The sequence below is a fragment of the Corvus kubaryi genome, unplaced genomic scaffold (genome assembly GCF_017639235.1).
Source record: "Corvus kubaryi isolate FWS band 111438036 unplaced genomic scaffold, C.kubaryi_AGA036_p1.0 37396, whole genome shotgun sequence".
Classification (NCBI taxonomy): Eukaryota; Metazoa; Chordata; class Aves; order Passeriformes; family Corvidae; genus Corvus; species Corvus kubaryi.
This window is the reverse complement of record NW_024581135.1, coordinates 31,316,581-31,336,544: the sequence shown is the minus strand read 5'-3', so window position 1 is coordinate 31,336,544 and position 19,964 is coordinate 31,316,581. Positions and strand designations below refer to the sequence as shown.

At 38.5% G+C, this 19,964-nt stretch overlaps 1 protein-coding gene across 10 annotated transcripts in view; it reads left to right on the top strand.

Annotated features, from left to right (window-relative positions):
• Window positions 1-19,964, top strand: part of GULP1 (GULP PTB domain containing engulfment adaptor 1) — a 150,026-nt gene that overhangs the window by 40,872 nt on the left and 89,190 nt on the right. The window contains exon 1 of one of the 10 annotated variants that reach the window (XM_042041715.1): window positions 12,170-12,194. The exons of the other annotated variants lie outside the window; for them this stretch is intronic. The gene's annotated coding sequence lies outside the window, so the exon portion shown is untranslated. Of the gene's footprint in view, window positions 1-12,169; window positions 12,195-19,964 lie in introns of those variants that run through there. 10 annotated transcript variants of the gene reach the window in all.

Genomic DNA, 19,964 nt, shown 5'->3' with positions numbered 1-19,964 from the left:
ACTGGGAAGTAACATGTCCATTTAGAAAATGACTTAGGCTACAATATTTGTGTTGTCAAACTTATTTTCCAGGCATTACAGTTCTGGTTTTTTTCTATACCCATTTGTGGAAAGATGAAGTCATCATTAATCATGTTTCAAAGGCTGTGATGCTGAAGTTACTCTGTTTTATGCAGCTGTGGGCTGTAGAATGTAGGCAAACTGTCATCTGCAACCTGGCCTTTTTTTAATAATTTCTTATAAATCACAAACATAATCAAACTTTTATTACCAGATACAAACAATGCTTTTCTTTAAAACTGGCCCTGAATGAGTAACTTGTCAGAACGTTTAAATCAAAATCAAAATCTAAACTGGAGGAAAAAAGGCAGAGAATGTGCTTCCTTAACTCAAGGCAAGCAGGTGGCAGGCTTACAAAGAGAGGCTTGAATTCCAGTTTTAGTTTTATGGGACTACTACATTTAGAGAACCTGCACTGAAAAATTAGTGTGTCCAGTTGCTTAAATATAGTCATGTAACTTCCTCTGGGGGTGAGGAGCAGGTGTCAATCAGTTCCCTGGCTTTTCTAAGATTTTAAATAATGAAATTGTTGTAAGTCATAGAACAAAGTTTTGTGCTTACTGAAATGTTCAGGCTTAATCTATGTGGCACCTTAAAATATGTTTTTAGGCCTGAGCAGGGCGATGAGTTTGGACATAGGATTGCCTCCAATGTGCAGATGTTTTGAAGTCAAATAAAGAAGTTAGGATACATGATGAGGTTTGTGTTGGCTATTTCAAAATATTCTTAATTTGTGTACGGTGATTTGGGCTTCAGTACAGCCTGAAAACCGTGGCTTTTTCAGGAGTGAATAATTAGTGTAAGAGTTGAGTAGCTGTCTAACTACAGCCTTGTATATCTATTTGCGTGTCAGTTTAGCAGGCTGGTAATTTTTGGACATTCCTCACTTAACTCTCAGCTTTGTTTACTTAAAATGCTAAGCACAAGATTGCCCTTCTTGAAATCTAAAAGAATGTTTCCCAATGCTGTGTGGGCTGGGATTTAACTACAATTTAGTAAAGTCGTGTACTTGAGATTCCCTCCCCACACACTTCCTGCACTGTTTGTCTATTCTCCACCTTCCCTGTCTCCACTAGCTCCATTTCCAGCTCTATAAGTCTCTGTAGACAATGTTTGTAATCACTGTCTTCTTTACTTACTGACGTAACAAATAATGTCTACAGTACATACTGGAATATTGCTTAGTACAACCAGAGCGGTGTTTGGGGCTTTTTTTGTGATTTTCATCTGCAAAAGAAGTTTGTTAGTGGTGTTTCATGCAACTTCTCATTAAATATGGAACAGCTCCTCTTAAATATTTGATTCCTGATTTTTCACTTATGTGACTTTCCTATTACTACACCAGTATCCTGGTCAGAGAGATGGATTTGCAGCGCGTCCCCATGGCACCACTGGTGTTTCATGCTGCAGGGATTGCTGTTTGCACGGTGAGTGGGGCACATTCAGGGCTGATTCCAGCTGCCTGCATGAATTCTGCAGCCCATGTGCATGAGGAGTATTTCAGGGTAATGCAAGCAGTACTTGGAACTTGCCAGGCTATAGCAGCTGTGTGAGGAAACCATCCTTGCCAAATGGTAAATCCTGCAGTGCCCAGGGTCACAATATAAACCCTTTTTTACACTGAGGGAGAGGCCCTGTGGGAATAAATTCAGCACACTGCACAACAGCTTTAGAGGGCAAAGCTGCTCTGGGAAACAGAGGTATTTTTCCAAAATGGTCTTGCATGAGTCATTTTGAGCTGCAAGCAGTACTATAATTACGTTATAAATTGTACAGAGGAAGGAGTTCTGAATCCTGACTTCTAAATTGAGAAGTTTGTGTTTCTTGACAACATAACAACTGCTTCTGAGCCTTGCATTGTTCTTCCTGTCTCAGTCCCTCTCCACCTTGGAGGCAGGGAATAGACCAGCTGAAGGAAAGATTGCTTGCCTGCTTTTGTGGCTGTCCTGGAAACAGCACTGCTGAGATCCAGCCTGAAGAACACAACACAGAGAAATTGTTATGTGTATGTGTTTGCATGTGCAGATACTCCAATTCATTCCTAAAGACATAAGGGAAAGTAATTCACTGCCTTATGCATTGTTTTAGAGTGATATAGTGTGCAGATTTATCACTGCTCTTTCAATCTCACAAGGCTGTCATGATCTGCTTGAAATTATTTTGTTTCATAAATGTTTTGGAGCTGGCATGTGGGTGAGCATAGATCAAAAAAGCTTTTTTAAAATCTCCACATGGATTAAAATATTCCAACAGTCCAAAATTTTGTTTAGGATTTTTTTTTACTGACACCATAGATATTTCAAGATTTCTTATCCTGCTGTTTTCTAGCAGAATATAAATATTAGCTGGTCAGGGAATTTTTCTTGGTTTTGTGGCATCTTTTGTAGTACCCATTAAAATGCACTGAGACAAGCTTTTGTCTTTGTTTGTAAACAACTATCTCAAATAGATGTATATGTGCAGATTGGTTTACATGAGAATAAGGGCTCTGTATGTGTGCAAAGACTGGCTGTGGAGGAAAAACTTGTGTGTTCATTTCTTAGATAATGAGCTCTAGGCTGGCTGTCTATTGTAAGGCCAGGAGCTGTGTGTTAGTTGTCCTGGTAGAACTAACTGGTTGGATTCAATTCCTTTTAAACATTTTTGGAGAAGATTAAAATTCATACATAGGGTATAGCAATGAAACATTTGTATTCATACACAGTACTTACATATTAGAGATGAACATACTTCATTTTCTGTCAGTTTCCCCTATTTAATTTGCCCTCTGAATTAAATACCAACTACCAATAGCTGAAAACTCCTGTGAGTCTCTTTCCAATATTTCCAGGAGTGTTTTGTTTATTTATTAAGCTTGATATGCTCATACTCTCTCCATTTTGCATGTCTCAGGCATAGGCACAGATGACATGTAATAGTCAAATAAGAAATGTAGTACTTTATCTTAATTCTCAAATCATTGACCTGTCTGCATTTTATGCTTTGTGGTTCTTTCATGTTTTTATGAAAAATTCTGTTGTCCAGAACTCCTGCAGCATGCAATCTGTCTACACTGTTGTTTTTTAGTAAGAATGCGAATAGAACAAGAAGAAAATAATTTAATGATGTTACCAAGAAAAACAAAACATGAAATGTATTGTCTGAAAATAAGATGGGCTCACTGAGTGTTTTGTTCATTGTGGGAGTTAATTCAACCCTGGTCACAGTGGTGGAGGCTTTCGGTGAGTCACACAGAGCTGGCCTGTCTGTGCTGAGCAGAGTAATTCACATTAGCCAGTGACTTTTGCAAGCTGACTAAAATGCCCTGTGCTCCTTCCAGTATCAGTAGGGGAGTACAAAGGAATGATCTCTGCCAGTCTGACCTGTCAGTGGTGATGCACTGCCTGGAATACCTGGGGAGACAAACCAAAATGTGTGTAAGTGTAGAAATGAAAGGTAGTGGTAGCATCCTGGGATAGGGTTGTATATATTGCTTGTTTCTCTGGTCCTAGAGACCTTCAGAATATCCCTGGGAGAAATGTCTCCAATGCAGAGGAATTAAACAACATTCTACTTTGATGTTTCTTTGCTAAAGAGTGACTGCATCTTTAGTCTTAGCTTTGCAAATACATTATTACCTAAAGTGTGGGGAATGTGTCTGATTTGGGAACTTTATTTTTTTCCCCCTTAGTCTTTTCCTTGTATAGAGGACATTGTGGTTTTGAACTGAAAAAGTCATAGCTCATTTCCCCTGAGAAGCCCTCTAACTTCCTGCTCCCTGAATTAAGCTTAAGAGAATAGTTTGGCTTAGTGGATTTTGATTTTTTTACCAATTGGTCTACTCCCTTTTATTTCATTGCAAGCTCTTACCACCATGTTGCATACAATGTTTAAAGCCTGTATGGGCAACAGGTTGTTTAGACAACCCTCAGACTTGTCATGAGGTTTCTCCTCAACTTGGATACTATTGCTGATCTCTAATTCATGTTCTGGCTGCTTCCTTCCATAATCTGCTATAGCTCATTGTTTTATGGGACTACTCTAACATCTGTTCTGCAGGGTGGCTTAATTCCTTTGACTACAGCTTTGCCTTCTGTCTTCTATCAGCCACCTTAGAATTCACTTTAGGCCTTTACATATTAGCTTTATCAATTATCCAGGATTATTTCACATTACACCACAGATCCTTTTTTTTTTTTTTGAAGCTATGTTGTCAGCATTATTCTGTGTGTATGTAAGTAAAGCCAGTTGTAATCTGTAATACACAGATACCATGTTCCTGAGATGTACAAGCCTTTTATTCTCATCTGTAGAAAAGCGGGGTCTCTTAGGTCTGTTGAACCAGAGTATTTATAACAATTATTTTTATGACCTTGCAAAAGAAGAAGGTTAAATGCTTTGCAGAGCAAAGAGGAGATCATTAATCACATTAAAATTCTGTAAGATTTCAATATGGAATTCATCTATGAACTGAAGAAGAGAGTCAGGGATGGGGTAAAGAAAATTGGAAAGGGGAGTTTAGGAAAGACTGCTTGCTTAGCTGTGGCTATGGGGGACTGTGGAAACTTTCCTGTGGATTTAAGGTTTGGAATTATATTTTTTAAAATTCTATAATCAAGGCAAGTGTATATGCCCCAGATGTCCACTAGGACAAGTGTAGTTATTTATCCGGAGTTTTCAAAAAGCCAAGCTGAAATGATTTGGAACATTTTGCTGTGAGATGATGTCAAGCATACTGTACCTTACAGATTTTATAACCTTCACTAAATGATGTTTGTTGTCTTCTAAAATTGGTGTGGCTTCTATGAAGCTATAATTATAAAGAGGTATCCTCCCTCTCTTGAAGGAAGAGGAAAAATAGAGTATTTAGGAAGAAGTTATACTGCATCCTGGGACTTGTACAGTTTGGAATGTATTCTGAAAGCTGAGTTTTACGTGTTGTTTTATGATGTGGGTATTACTGAACCTGTGCAGGATTGCTTTGGATATGTATGAGAGAGAAAATACTGGTTTTGACAAAGACAGATTTTTGGCAACTGTATGAGAACAAACCACAGCCAAGGTACTTGCATGCCTTTCTCTGATAATTCAGTTGAAGAAACTCTCTGTGTGGTTTCTGCAATGTCTGTGCCTTGAATATACACAGTGAATTTCCTGAACTTTCTGCTGCACATCCAAGTCCCTTTGCCGACAGCTGCTCTATAAATACAATTCTTGAAATATTGGTTACAGTGTCTGTGAACAGTACAATATGACGGAGTGTCTAAATAAATTTTGCTGGCAGGCAGCTGTGTCAACAGCTTCAGGCTCTTTGGGGTGAACAGCAAATAAGCAAAAAGGAGTAGAGCCATTTGAGTCAGTGTACCACAGTTCCACTGCTCCTTTTGATCTAACCTGGAATGCTGCATTAATGAATGTTGCTTTCCAGAGCGTCCTATGACCTTTTCTCTTGTTCTGCTTAAATGTGAAAAGCACAGTTGGAATGCTGTTACCCTATAGTTACAAAAAAAGCCCAGAGCAAGGCAAGTAAAAGTGTTTACACTTTTTTTTTTTTATTAAGCAGGGTTTGAATCTCATGAGTGAGGTGTCAATCTAGGTGTGAATGACACTTAAATGTGTTTCAGACTTGTCTTTTGGGTTAGATCCTGTCAGTTGACAAGATAATGTAAGAGTGGATGCTGTCTTTAAAACCTGAGTTTGCAGAGGAAGAGGCTGAGAATTTAGAGCTTCTGCTGTCTTCAGGTGAACAGGAGGTGCTCAGCTGTACAGTCTCAAGTAGAGTCACAACGTAATTATGTGTGCAATAGTTAACGGTTTTACCTTCTGCCTGGAATATCAAACTCAGATATAGCTTAGAAACAAAAATACGTTACTGAAAAAGCTGAAATTGCCACTCCTCTGCCTTCTGCACTTGTTGTTTTTTTTTTTTTTTTTGTAGAAAAGTTTGAGTACTAGAGCATCAGTGTGAGAGTGTAGCATTTGTTAGCTGAGTTCGGTACAGTCATGATGATGAAATGGAGCAGGATACATTTCACCTCAGATCAAGGGATAAAGTATCTTGTAGCTCCGGAACACATTCTCTTAGACAAATGACCTTCAGCATTTATCATCTTGGTATCCCAATGAAGGCATGATAGAAGCAAGTGAAATAGGAGAGCATGATGCATTGTATAATTACTAAAACTGACATATGTTTTGTTTGGCAGAATAACAATGCAGTGAAATTACAGTGTTGTGGGGCAGGGTGCAGCCTGTTAGGGAAGCTTTTTGATGTTTCAGCACTTGGCTTATGTTCTATTATCAACCTGTATCATTAGTTATGCTTCTGGGGTCTTGACCACTGGGTTGGTGAGGCAGGACTGGCCCTTGGTGAAACTGTGCTCTCTGTCTCAATTGTCTCTATCCCTGTCCTCCACCAGCCTTAGCAGAGCTTCTCAGAGGATCTGTTCCATGATCCTCCCAGGCACAGAGGTGAGGCTGACAGTCTCTAGTTTCCAGGGTCCTCCTTTTTACCTTTTTAAAAAATGGGTGCAATGTTTCCTTTTTTGCAGTAACCAGAGACTTCACCTGACTGCCGTGAAATATCATTCAAATATCATGGAGTGTGGCTTGGAAGCTCCATCAGCCAATTCTCTCAGCAGTCTGGGATGCATCTCATTCGTTCCCATAGATTTATGTGTGCTCAGATTCCTCAGGTGATCACAGACCTGAGCTTCTCTTACAGTGGGTGGGAGGGACTTTTCTCCCACAGTCTCCATCTTGTGGTGCATCCACTCGAGAGGTGTGGGCAGAGAGATTGTCAGTGAAGACTTAGGCAGGAAAAGGTGTTGCAGCACAGCCTTCTCCTTGTTTGTTTCTACCAGTTTGCCAGTCATGCTCATCAGGGCTGTACTCTCTCTGACATTCCTTTTCTGGCTGTCACACCTGTGGAAACACTCCTTGTTCTTTGCTTGCCTTATCAAGTTCAGCTCCATCCACGCTTTGCCCTTCCTATCGAGTATTAAAGGATCTGGTTAATGAACTTACTGGGCCACTGGTAATTATTTTGAAGTACCTAGATAACTGAGACTATCAGCAACTTGCTAGGTAAAATTATTTGGGATATTAGGATTCAAAGATAGTGAATTGGTTTTGGTAGCTCTGGCTTTAGTCCCTGGTAGCATAAACAGAGTAAGTAAGCACCTGGTGCAATGTCCTGAAGCCTTTTTGCCTCCAATGCTCTTCTGCTTCTTGGCTGGGAAAACAAAATCAACAAAAAGTGCCTTTGCCTCAGATAAACTTTAGGTAAGAATATAGGTCTAGATTTGAGTAATATTTGATCATGGGGCTTCAGAGGTTAATGTTTTATATGATCTTTACTTTCTTACTGAATTGAGACCACAATGAAAACCAGAATTTCACTTTCATAGATATCAAGTGCATGTGTGGTGATACAGTCTTAGAGATAACAAAAATAAAATAAAATTACAGACTATGACTCAATATAAAGTTAGTCATCTGTTTTGTTTCTGTTTCTTCTTGTGTTTCTATGAAGATGAAGAGGTGATCTAATGGTAAGAATTTCATGTTTGATAAGGGATTGGATACTTGTAATTTTTATCACCTGTTCTTTTATTGTGGTGGAGTAAGTATCAAGGTGTAATTATTTTTGGTGGGCTCTGTGCTGTAGATGAAAAACATTGGATATCTGTGCTTCTCCAATTTGTGGTTGAAAAATGATTTTGAAATCCTTGAATGCAAGAACTTTGTCTTCTTGGTAACAATTGTCTGCGAAAAAAAGAAGAAAAAGGTATATTGAATTGTAGAAAGTTGTTAAATAATATGCTAGAGGCTTTGATGTCACCTGGTTTTACTTGCCAGCTTAACTAATGACATAGGAAAAAGGGAAAACATAATTAATTGGATTGATTTTGGTGAAACTCAGTTGAGAACTAATGAAAAAAAACCCCTGTGGCAATGAACAGAGAAAATGGTACAAGTGAGGAAGCACTGCATAATACAAGTTTCTGGTGTTTTCCTTAAAGTGAAGGGGGAAAACAGCAGCCATGTCAGGGGAAGAGGAATGAAGTAGAGGAACAAGAAATCAAGGAAAAGAAGTAGCATGAATTCAAATTCCTCACAAAGATAGTTTTTACACAAAGGCAGCAAAAGACAAATCAATAAAAGGAGTATATAGATGATGTAAAGTCACTTATTCATTTAATGGACCAGGGAAATAATATTCTCTTGTTGATTAGGTAAAATTCTAGGTCTTGATGTCTCAATGCTTGGAAGTTAAGAGATCCAAGAGGATTGAAGGGAATAGTATAACTAAATAGCTCAGACTGAATCAAAAAAAATATCAAGATTCAAACTAGGATGGCTTATTCAAGCATTCAGTAAAAAGCATATTTTCAGGTCCTGAGTTCTGCACTAGAGGGGATTGAACTTCCTTATGCTGAAACAAGATGTGGTACTATTTCTACAGACAGATTTCCTACAAGCTGTGGGAGTGCAGTATTCTCTTTTTCATTTTTCTCTTTTAATGATTATGAGACTGCCAATCAGTTTTTCCTTAAAGGACCAGGATTTTTGTCTAATTCTGCATGTCTTGTGCACTTCATATTTAATGGAATTAATTTAAAAGATGGTCAATACTGCTCTGTATGTTAAGTAGTTGTTTTGTTGGTGTAGGGCAGATGCAGATGAGGAAATTATGGTAAAATATATGAATCAGAATTCCTATTCGAAAATACAGATCTATTGCTTGCAGCGTTTTAGTTTGATTTACACCTTTCCAGCAGAACAGTATTAAATTACATGAAATGTATTTCCATTGAGCTGTTGGCATTACATTTCTTAAAATGAGAAAACAATTATTGTGCTTTCATAATACCCCAGTCCACAACTAATATCTGTCATTGCTTCTTTTTATTCTACATCAGAAACTATAAAGCAGCAGTAACGAAGGTTCAAATATGTTGTCAAATGACTGATCTATTTCACATGAGAATTAGTGTCAGCTCTGTACCTTGGCAAGAAACTGGAATGCAGAAGGGTGAGCTGGTGTAATTGTTGCTGTGCAGTGTTTTGCAGAAAAGGATTAAGCAAATATTTTAATTTTTTTGTGGTTGAGTAGAGGAAGGCTTTTAAGACTGGAGTGAATAACTCAAGTTCGATTTTTTGGTTTTCTTTTCAGTATAAAGTGCCTGTAAGAAAGCCAAAATTTTATATACTTTGGAAGTGAGAGAGAAGCTCATGTTTGTTTCCTCTGTTAAATGGCACCCATGACATGAGGCCCACTGAATGTATATCAGAGCTGAGTTGTTGACCCAAAGCTCTCCCATTCTCAGCAACTGTGTTTCAGTAACCCTGCTGCTGAATGAGAGAATAATGCTTGCAGGCATGGCACTTAACAAACTGACTTTTCGGTTTTTTCCCTTTTTTATGTCCCTCCCTTTTCCACAGCTGATAACTCAGGGCTTAAACTGCAGACACTGCTACAGCCCAGTGGAGCTGCAGTCTCCTTGCTTTGCTTCTCTGTAGTCTAGAGAGAAAGGCTTGCCTAGATAAAGGAAAGGCAGCAGCTGTGACTTTCCACTGATTTACTGGGGCAAAAAAAAAGGCGAAATTTGGGGTTCTACAGCGCTATGGTGTATAAGAGTTTATTTATAGAAGTGTTTGTGATAATGTCAAAAACATTAGATGCTTTAAATGATTTCCAAGTGTGGGTAGGGAGCTAGGAGCTTCTGAAAAACTGAATGTTTTGTTTAACTTTTTGAAAGGAAGGTGAGCTAAAACAATGTATCAAATTTTTATTGATCTTTAGTAGGGATAAGCAAAAGCATTTGTTTAGAAATCTAGTGGTTAACAAAAACTTTCTGTTGTCTGGCTTATTTCACTTGCTGGAATGTGCTCTAGAGCAAGTATTTGATTATAAATCCCCAAATCAATTGAAGTACCTCTGAGAAAGAGTAGAGCTCGGGTTGGCTGAGGCTGAGTCTGTGGATGCTGCTGGCTTTCCCAAAGACTGTCTTTGAGAGGGCCCAGGATGGCTCTGGCAATATATTCCAGCCTCTGCACAGCATTCCCCCCCGACTTCACTGCTCCTCCAAGCAGATCACTCGGGTGCAGTTCTTTCCTGACCTCCTTGCTGCGCCATGGTGTAGAGGGTATGCAAATACTAAAAAAGTTCCTTGGATTTCGGATTGTTGCTATGGTATGATCTTGTAGTATGACTTCAATTACTGCTGGTTTTTAGGAAGTCAGTGTGTATGTTTGTGACTTGATTGCTCATTCTTTCTGACAACAGCAACTCAAAATCTTTCCTATGGATGTTCTGGATTTGCTTTTTAGCTCTGCACCCAGGACTTCCTGATGGGTCTGTCTTTCCACAGTGAGGGGCAAAGCCAGACCCATTGGCAAGAACTGCTGTTGATAGGACTTATTACCAGTCCAAAATGCAGAATCATTTTGTAAATATAGACTTACTTGAAACAGATTTGTATAAGATTCTTAGATACAAATTCTTTTGCTTATTTGCAGCAGGCTTATGTAGTGTGTGGAATTCTGGATTTTAAAGATAAATCTGGTGTTATGAGCAAAGGCTTTATTTTAAGAAAATTGAGTCCTTGGGCTTTTAAAGGTGTAAATAATTCTGGTGTCCCTCATTTATTGAGCAAATGAAGCATGTATCATTGTAAAGTTAGAACAGAATCTGCAGACCAACTACAGAAACTTTTAGGGCCAGGGTTGATGTTTTCAAAATCAGGAGTTGACCAGTGATGGAATATAAAAATGCCAAAATAGTGAACAAGTTCTGACTTTAGTGTAGTGGAGTAAAAAGATATCTTTCAGTAACTCTGTTATTTTGCAGAGGGTTAGAGTTTATTTTTACTGTAGGAGTCATGTACTGCAGTAGTAAATAGTAGGAGGTTCTGGCATGCCTGACCTGGTTCAGATGGATAGCACTATTGATTTGGTTTTTTCAGTGCCTCTGCTTAGTTAATTGTAACTTTGTTTTCTGATCCTTGATTAGCTCATTGGTAAGTTGTCATTACAGCACTCAACTCCCTAAGGACATGATCTATAAGGCAGACTTTTCCAGTGGAGGGTCGTGATTCAGCTAGTTTACACATAACTTAATCAGCAGTTGGCCTAATACACTCAAGTGGAATTTGAGGTACTTGAAGTCCAAGAGTGTAATACCATAAATTAGTGTTTGTGTTAAGCACTCTTTAGGGACTTGCAGAAGAGGCCAGTGGGGACGCATAATGCCCCTTGTGTTCCTTTTTCAACAGGCAAGTGAAGTTAAAATCTCAAGGAAGATTAAGAAAGCAGTTTCACTTAGAGCAAAACTGCCATTTAATGTTTCATTGGGAAAGCTTCGTTTCGTCAGAGTTGCCATAATATTTGTTTGCCTGGACCCTGTATTTGGATTTGTTTTAATGGCCTATTCCAGTAATAATGGGCATAATAAAAATGTCTTCATGTGGTTAGAGCAAGCTAATGAGCTCTGATGTTTGCACATACTCGTGTTCTACATTTCGTATAAGTTTAGTGCAGAGCTGCCTTCAGTTACTTTAAACCATTTTTAAGATACAGGGAATTTGTCTCTGCTATAGCATCTAAATGGTTTTATCAAGCAGAGCTGATGTCTCACAGTGCCTCTAGAGGCAGCAAATTTAGCATAAATGAGTTGAATTCGTGTATTTTCTGACTATTTTGGCACAACCTGTCTGTGGACTGAAGTGTGACTGTCACCGTACCTAAGAAGAGATCGTTATTTACTGAAAGATTTCTGATGTACACAGAGGCTGAGGTTTCTAGTTCAGTACCACAGCTCAAGGCAGGGTGGAAGGTGGCAGAGACAGTCATGCTGCTTTTCTGCTTTTCAGGGTTTATTGTCAGACCGTAGTTTTTGTAGCAACACAGTTTTTGGGGGGTTTTTGCTTTTTTCCTACAGAGTTTGCTTACAAGAGCTGTTTGAGCCAGCACAGAAGGGCAGTACGCGTAGGAGCAAGTGTTTGGACAGAAGGCAGCGAGGAGCACAACTACTCCAAGAGTGCGTTTAAACAAATGTGAAACTATTTATGTGACTAATGATAGAGTAACATCACATCTACAGTGTTTGAATGGCTGTCTTTCTGTTGAAGTGGTTTTCAGCCTGTGAGGTGGTGAGTAATTTAAGTCCACTAGCAAAGTTTTTAAAGAAACATAAGCTACCATCTAGATTGTTGGGTTTTTTAAAGTACCTCTAATGTGATTGAGTCAAAACTGTACAAAACCTTCTTTCTCGCAGGATGATAACTAAAATGATGGCTCACGGTTGGATATGGTTTTCTCACAGAGGGTGGTTGGGCATTGGAACAGGCTCACCAGGGAAGTGGTCACAGCACCAAGCCTAAGTTCAAGAAGTGTTTTTGGACAATTATCTCAGACACATGGTAGAAATCTCAGGGCTGTCCCATGCAGGGCCAGAAGCTGGACTCAGTGATCCCTGTGGGTCTCTTCCAACTCAGGAAAAACATGAAGTAGTATGTTTTAATAAGCAATATTAAGCATGTATAAGTAGTAAGTATGTACATTCAAAAGATATTTTTCCCTTAAAGCACTTAAAAACATTTGTGTATTTGTGCAGTGTATGTGAATAGTGTTCTGTGTGTGAGTAAAATATATGAAGATTGTGTTCAAGTAGGTGGGCAGAGTTGTTATTTATACAGTCTGGATTCTGAAAATCTTTCCTAATAGATCTTTAAACCTACAAAAACCATAGTGAAATCCAGTCTTAACTTCAAGGTGTTCACATGGTTGGATTTTGGTTTTCTGGTTTTGGTGTGTGTTTGATTTTCTTGATTCAAGAGTGGATCCTGTTTACAGGGGATATGAGTTTCAGTGCACCCATAAAAATCTGTGTGTTCCATACTGTTAACCATGATCTGCTTGTGTAAAGCTCTGTTTCTCTGCTTTGCTGTTTGTGCCAAGCTGCCCACATCCCTGCTGTCTGTCTGTTGCTGGATCTCTGCCTCCCCAACTGCCAGACTGGTTTTAGCGCTGCTTTGTCTTGGTTCCTTTATTGCTTGTGGTGTGGGCAAGGAGCCAAGCAAGGCTGCAGCCAAATGATTCAGAATGTAAAATGTCTTCCAGGTTTGTTTCAGTGCTTTACCTTCAGCTTCTTGCAGTCACCTTTCCTACAGGCATCCTGCCATTTGGGAGAGTCACTCCTTTGCACAGGGCCATTAAACTTTTGAAAGTGTGCGGGGGGTGAAGATTGTGCCACATCTCTAATTAATTTCTACTTTATAGGCAATTATCTTTTTTTTAACCTGCATCTAGGTTGCATTATTGTTATTTTTAGTTCAGCATTAGGCTTTAGCATCTCTTAAAGTCGAGCAATTGCATCATTTTAAAACATTTTTATCTCCAACTTTTAGCTGTATTATTAAAATAAATGGGTGCATTGCAGTGCCTTTTGGCATAATATGTAAGGTCAAACTATAACTACCCTTTAGTTTAAGCTATGTTTGAGATGTAATTCTAGCTGCTTTATCCATTTTAACTTAAATAACCATACGAACTAAGGCCTCTCCTATGGAAGAAAGGGCTTCATCACTATCTAGATGTGCTCTGTCATTCAGAAGTGTCAGCGGCCAGGGAATCTCCGTGCTACAGTTGATAAAGCTTTTGAATGCTCTGCTGCATCAGTCTTTACAATTTGCTGTAATCAAGCAGAATAGCCCAGCTGATGTTATGCAGGACACAAGGAATGAAATGATGTCCCAGCCATGACCATTTCCAGGTGGAGATAAGTGTGTCTGAAGTGGTTGCCAAAAAAGGCTGTTAACAGCCTGAATACAGGTAATCAGTGATTGAAAAAGCAAACAAACAAAAATCTGATGGATTTTGTTCTTGCATTTGTCTTTTTTCCCAGTTGCCCTCCAAAAAACCACAAATACTGTTGGAAGGATGTTTGGAAGAAATCCTCATGTCTGTCATTTACCTGTTCACTCTTTCAGTGCTTACTTCGGTTATTTCTGTTCTGCTATTGGTACTGCTCCTCAAAACTACTTGGTTTATTCCTTGCTTATTGGAAATACATGGTGGCTTTCACTTCCTGCATTTATAGAGCTGTGCTTTTCTCTAGGAGTAAAACAGATGAGTCCAAGTATCAGAGGCCACCTCAAATGGTTTTGTGAGACAACTCTGTGGAGTGTTTCACTCTTTGTAGTAAAGGTGTACACAGAGGAGTTCCACAGCTGCCCTCATCTAAGCCTCAGTCTGGTTTTCAACTGCAAGTCTCTTCCATATTTCTGAGTTGTGTTTAAGTCAATCCATCTGTGGTCAGCAGCTCAGTGGCTTTGCACTGCAGATATTATTTATCAGGTCATTTTTTTTGTCTGACACTGGTTAAATGATATGTAAAATTGAAACATTTATTCTCTACTTCCAAATGCAATCTGCTGCCACTTGTTATTTTCATTTATAAATTACTTTATTTTTAAGATCTCTCTCCCCAGAGTGTTAACATTCCTACCAAGTATGAAAGGAATTGTATTTTTGTCTGTTCTCCTGGAGAAGAAGATGAACTGCAGTCTTTTTATTTCCTGCTCATGAGAGAGAGAAATAATTACATTTCATATCTCTGGTATGAAAACATGTAATATTCTTGTTAATACTGAAGGTACTGTCTTGTAATTCATGCTTTATTTATTCTCTGATTGTTTATGTATTTGGTTTTATATTTATAAATCACTGCATGTAATTTACTCCCAGAACAGGAGCATTTACACATTCGTTTATTATGTCAATCCAGGTTTTGAGGCTGTTTTATTCTGCTATTTTATAGATGGAAGTACTTTAACTAAATTACGAAAGGTTATTATTAACATAAGTATTGAAGGAGTAAAGTGCCTTTGCCGACATTTGGAGTACTTCCTTTTTGTAGGAAGTTGCTGCCTCCATTTCATGCTCAGCTTTAGCTGTGTTGTAGTGCAAGAGTGGGAAGACTGGAGCTTCTCAAAGTGTATTCGAAGGCCTAGATCAGTTAGAAGTGATTCTACCACAGTCCCGTAACCTTATTTTCTGATTTTTATTAACTTTTTTTGGTATTTGGGACACTTTCACCTGCTCCTGGAGTGGGAATACAAAGGCCAGCTACTTAACAAATGTTTGAAAAACAGTGTGAGCAAACATGTGGGTGTTTTGAGAGTAAGTCTCTACTTTGACAACTCAAAAACTTGATAAATGATTTAGCCATGAATAAAAATATACTTAATTGCCTCGCTCAACATATATACTCTTTAAAACATCTATATTTTGCATTTTTAAGTCACTATGGGATTTGAGATGAAGATGAAAAATCCTACCGAAGGAGAATTCTAAATAAATGTAATTTGAATATTTCTAAATTTAACCCAAAATCTGCTTTGACAGGAACATTAAAGTTTTGGTCTGTTAAAAACCCCTAAATTAAAGGATATCAGACCTGAATACCCAAATAGATCATGTTTCAATGATGCAGAATAACAGAAAATAAAGGCTTGCTGTGTCACTGGTTTTTACACTAGGACAGTTTTTGGAAAAAATATTGAAGTATCTCTGAAGTTTGTCACACCTATACTAAAAGCATTTTGAAAAAAAAAAATTAAAAATGAAGACTAACGGTATTTAAAATTAATTTTTTAACTTCTGCTGTGAGGTTCATGGCTCTGTGGTGGCAGGTAGGGATTCTGTCACAGGCCCTCTTCCACATTCTGCCTGCATCTGCTCTTTGAGAACATTTTCTTTTCCTGGGTGAATTTAATCCTTTTTGCAGACTTATTGCTCCAAAAGTAGCTCTCTGGCACGTCCATTATCCTGTGTTTGCTCCGCCATACTGGGACATTAATATGCAAGACTCTTACAAAAGGCATTTGTACCTGAGTGCTCCTGTGGCTCGGGGTGACAGCCCGAAGGGTGGCTGCTGAGTTACAGAGGTCTATGAAGAGTTCTCTGCCCCCTTTACATCAGTGGTGTGGCTCGGTGCTTTTGCGGTTTTCCATCACTAAGGCTCTGTGTGTTTGAATTGTCATTCACACAACGTTCCAGCAGATCCCTGAACAAGTGTTCACCTAAAACTGCCAGTCTTTAAACTCCATTCATTCCTTCCCTCCGCTGAGGTGTTCGAAATTAAAACATGCTTCTGAATATTCTTCTACACCTCTTGATTGTTTTACTTTGTGGGAGTTCACTCAAAACACAGACTCTGTTTGCAGGTGTTGGCTTCCCAGCACCGGATTCTGCATTTTTATACATTTTTGTAAATTTGGTCTCTCCAGTGTTTTATCCTTGAGTGCTAAATGGGGGCAGAAATGTCTCTCCTGAACATCAGTCTCTGTGTCTCTGCCCTCCCATCTATAAAATGAAAGTGAGCTATGAAGGTGGCAAGCCTTTATTTTGTGATTAAAGAAGGTGTCAAATACTGCGATAGTGGCAGCTCTATGGATATTTAAGAATTGGTAGTTAAACCAGGTGATTTTCTAGTAAGTCAATTGCTATTCACCTTAGAGAAATGATTTACTGCATTTTAGAGAATTTCTGTTAATCAGATAAGCCATCTTAATGGCACAGATAATGGCTTACTGACGAGAAAAAGATAAAATATGGTATTTTAACCTTGAGTCAAAGTGGTAATTTGTTACAAATTTAAAGTCAAGTCTGTAATTTTGTATTTCTTTGCTTTGGAGAGGGGATCTTATTGCTTGTAAAAATATCCCTGATTGATAACATGATAAGACTGACTTTTTATTTGCCAGTATGACCAGACTGTTTTATTATACAGCTAGGAGTGCACTCAGGGTCATACTTTGTGTTCCAATTTGGAGCTTTTCAACAGCAGAAATGCATCTTATTAACTTTTGCTGATGAAGATGCACAGATCTCTGGCTAGCAGTCTACTGAATAAAGATGGTTCTCAAAATTAACTTTTTCGACAAGGGGAGGTAGCAGTGTCTGCCAGCAACTTTCCATTTATCACCAAAGAAATTCTATACAATTTGGTTACTGACTTTTTGAGCCTTGAAAAAGTATTCATTTGAAACTGTCACAATACAGAGAAGTAAAAACAAGTGTAAAGGGTGATTCTTTGTATGAGTAAAAAACAATCATTTTGACTTGGAGATGAAAAGTGAAGGTCTTCTAATGCAATGAACTATCAATTTATGATTTTGATCAACATATTGTGAGGGAGTATTCACAAAACAGGCAGATCAATAGATGTAAATGTCACAAGTGAGGTTGTTCATGACCCTGAGCAAAGCAAAGATTTGGTTTCATGTGAATGAATATTCAGTGCTGGAAACCTTGGACACAGTGCTGGAATACAGCTGTGTACAAAAAAGACCCCTGTATTTAATGTGAGTTGTGAGATGAAGTTGAAGGTGATATGAGGATGAGAATTCAGGGCAGAACTGTTTATCTCATGAAAAGTAACCAAAGGGAGTATACACAGACAACTTTTACTGGGTTTTGTCTGTGCATTTGCTCCCTTTTACCGAAAAAAGCAGAAAAAAACCCCTTTGATAAGGCGCCATCCTTTTGCCAGGAAGCTTTGTAACAGGGCCGGCCTGTACTTTCATCACGCATTCAGACTAGTCTGCAATATCTTAATCTTGCTAATATTTTAAATAATACAGTGGCAGCCAAGATATTGACTTAATGTCATAAAATAGCAATAAAACCACAATTGATCCAAAGTTTCACAATAGCCACAAATAGGTGAAGAGAATGGAATAGTAAATGCATGCTTGTTTCCTAAAGCAGATGCTTGAGCAGATTTAAAGGTGTGGTGACGAATTGTTCCTCCTTTTATTCCAGGCATTTGGAGGAGAACCTCTTTTTAATTTCTTAAATGAAAAACAAGAGTATCATTTGTTCAGGACCTTGCACAAGGAACTATCCCCTGTTCATAGAACAATAGCAGGGAACATGAGCTGCTCTCAATATCCAACGGATTAATTTCAGCTCGGATGGTCAGCTAGGACCATTTGAAAGATGGAATACCTACTTCTGTCAAGGCAAGCATAGAATGTCACAGTCATAAACAAAGTGAAGGAAAAGGAGCAGAGGTTTGGCAGAGAGATGGGGAATTTCTATCCACAAATACACTGTAGTACCTCATGTCTTCATTACTACCAGCTTCCAACATTATTTCCTCTTCAGTTTCTTTTCAGTTTATCAGGGCATATAAGTATTTTCACATGTAATTTTCTCTTCTAGCTTAAATAATGCTTTATGCCTTCAGTTTGCGAGGAAACTTCTAATTCGTCACTTTTATTTTCATCTCTTCCATCCCCCCCATATTTCTTCATATTTTTTCTTTATGTATGGAAATTTGTATTGTAGTTTACATTGGTATTCACACTAAGCTACTGTTTTCTTTCTTTGAGAAACACAATTTTTCTCAAGTCATCTTGATTCTGCTGTTCTTTGGCTGCTTTGTTTTTTTTTTGAAAGCAGAGTCCAAGATGAAAGAATTCAATAGCACTCTTTTTTGTCCACCTGCAGGAGACAGTGGAGAGTGCACATCTATGTATGTGCCTATGTAGTAAAGCAATTTCCAAAGAAGAATGAGCTTTGCTTGAGTTTCCTTGCATAAATTTTCTATTAAAACTGAATGGGTTTTAGACAAGTGTGGAAAACTGTAGCTAAAGATGTGATGTGTTTGAGCAGGATATTTATAACACTGGCCTGTAATGACTATTCCCTCTTAAAGCAATCCTCGTATGTTGCTGCGTTCCTCAATTATTAGCTTTATGCTCATTTTTTACCAAAAAAATTGCAACTGCAGTAGAAGCGAGACTGTTCAGGATGGTAATTTCACACAAGCTTGATTTTCATCAGTACTCCTAGCTATGTCTTTTGAAATGAACTGTGAAATACATAAATACCAGTAGAAATGCACAACTTGCTCTCTTGAATTGTCATTCTCTGACTGTATAGCAACATTAAAGGCTTTTGGAAAAGCAGTATTGACGGAGTGTTCATGAAGTTGTGTTTGTAAATGAATCCAAAACATCGAGTAATTTAATTTTCTTTGGCAACTACCAGTAGTATTTGTGTGTGATTGTCCTGGAAGTAACTTAAGGAATCTGAACAGTTACTTGTGGTTCATAAAATCAGCAATGTCAATGTACATTGTGGGAAGGAGCAGGGAAGATGAGCAGGTGGTTTGGTGTAATTGTGGGATACAGGCTGCGGTTTCACACTGATGGTGCTGCTTTTGTTTCATCAGCTGATTCCTAGGTTTGGCTTTTGAAAAAAAAAAACATTTTCTCAAGTGCGTGAGTGCACTTTGTGTTCTGTGGTTTCTCCCCTTGAAACAGAGTGTTGATAACTATCTAGGAGAGGACTCACTCTGGCTGCGTGTTACAGGGGTGTCATGAAGGAGTCAGTGAATGCTGGTGAAGCTGTGCTGTTAATGCAGGAGGACAGCTATTAGCCCTGCGAGCTGTGTTTTCCAAGGAAGTCAGGCACCTCTGGGGGCTCAGGTGCCGACTGGTAGGGACAGATGTTAAAGATGTATGAACAGAGTTTAAGTTCAGTTAGCCTGCAGTCTTCACCTGCACAGATTTGAAAATCTCACTTAAAAGGGGTCACATTTGACACACTGTGAATTCATACACTGAGTTCTTGAAACCTTGATGTAGTGAAGCTTATTAAAGGACTGAGGTGCTGTGAAACTATCATAGTTTTGCTTCAGTGTTTGCAAATCTAGTTACTGTACCCAGAACCATAGACCAGAGCTGGTATCTCTGATCTGGAGACAAAAATAAAGAAAAAGAAATGCCTGGCATGGGCATTTAAGCTATTCAGTATGAAACTCTGCCAAGGGTCTATTTCCATTTTTTTAAACATTGTACTTCTGAACTTTGAGGTTTGGTGTTTTGTGGTTTTGTGTTGTTTTGGTT